Source organism: Sinocyclocheilus grahami, unplaced genomic scaffold (assembly GCF_001515645.1).
Source record: "Sinocyclocheilus grahami isolate Dianchi unplaced genomic scaffold, SAMN03320097.WGS_v1.1 scaffold4668.1, whole genome shotgun sequence".
Lineage (NCBI taxonomy): Eukaryota > Metazoa > Chordata > Actinopteri > Cypriniformes > Cyprinidae > Sinocyclocheilus > Sinocyclocheilus grahami.
This window is the reverse complement of record NW_015509566.1, coordinates 8,058-9,762: the sequence shown is the minus strand read 5'-3', so window position 1 is coordinate 9,762 and position 1,705 is coordinate 8,058.

The window sequence follows — 1,705 nt, the reverse complement described above, 5'->3', positions numbered from 1 at the left end:
TTCATTTCCAAAGTCAACCACATCTGAAGAAACTTGCCTAGAATTTTATTATATGTTAAATAAATGTCTTGTTTCATCATCTTACAGTTTAGATTTTTGTTAACATCTATAAATGCATCACTGTGCATTAAATATATTGCTGCCTTTAGATGGCAGTGTACCATCATTTCACCATTTCATATTATTTTTTTCCCCTCCAGGTCAGTGGTGATTAATAGCAAATAACTACAGTTTTATTGTTGCAACAGTAACTGGTGTAGTGTTTGGGAAAATGTATATGAATATGCATTTTATTTAATAATAATTTTTAATACATATTGGAGATTTGTTACCCCTGCTGTATTTCTGCTGTTTCTCCATGGAGCGCTTGTTCCCGATAATGTGCAAGAGCGCCCTCTAGTCGCAGATTTCACTAGTTCACCGATTTAATCGTTTAGAGCTCTACACGAATTTATTCTTCTTTAGGGATTTGAGTGTGGACCACATCGGGAAGTATGTGTGTGTTGAACTCAGAGGATAATTTAATATCAAGTTTAGATTTTGTATTAACTGTCAGTTGACTTCATTAGTGTGATAACTGTGTCTTCCTGGATCAGCTTAAGACAAATGTCGACTCAGCGGAATACAACGTGCTTGTGTCTGCCCTTAATAATTAATATTAATGTCTTAATTATTATTTGAAAAATATTTCTATTAAATTACATTTTTTAGTACTGTTAGATTTTTTTTATTTACTAATTTATTTATTTTAATCTATTTTAAGGTTACATTTATTTGTTTTAATATTATTTTAATTGATTTATTTTTTACATTTTTTACTCCTATTTATCTAAACTTTTCCATGCACTTCCTTGTGGCCTCTTGGGGGTCCCTGGACCCCATTTTGAAAACCCCAAAATCATCTTAAATATCTCTAGGCACCATTTCAAAATGGGCATTTAGGGTAAATTGTCTTTGTTGTACAAGGGCAGGTCTTACACTATTGAACCCATAAGTCCCTGCAGTAACTCTAAAGAATATTATTGATTTCTTAAGCAAACCAACATGAAAGAAAGTCTTGAATTTTCCTTGAATTACTTAATTTTGATGGCACAGCGCAAAGAAGATTAACATATTGGATATTATATAAACTTCTTGTCTGCTTAAATGCTAAAATGTTCTTCCTTTACTTAGAAATCCATTAAGATTAGGAAATTTTAGATTAGATGTATTTGTGGAATCGCTTGGATGCACCTGCTCTAGACAATCCTGGGATTTACAGTTTATTTTTGACTATCTGTCCTGGTCTAAAATAGAGTTGACTGGATTAGGTTTGTTGTAAAAAGTCACTCATACATCTAAACCCAAGCCAGGGATTGTAAAAGCAAGGTCTATTTCTTGCTGCTAGACGATATCTTGGTGATCTGCTTTGGTTTATATTTGTTCAGTTGTTATTTTTAGATTCAGAAAACAGGTGATGGGCGTGTACATTGTGCAAGAAACTGGTCTAAGCTACTAGCGGAGTGTCATGAGTTTTGCTGTGACAGGACAACTTGTAGCACTGCGCATGTGGAGTTGATTGTCTCTCAAACCACTGCATGAAGTCATAGGAGCGACTGCAGTAACTTTTCACTGGTTAGAGGAATAACTGACTGCTCAGACCATGGGAGTTGCAAACTCAAGAGACTATCAACCAACGATAACAGTTGTGCTGAAAAGTAAGTAG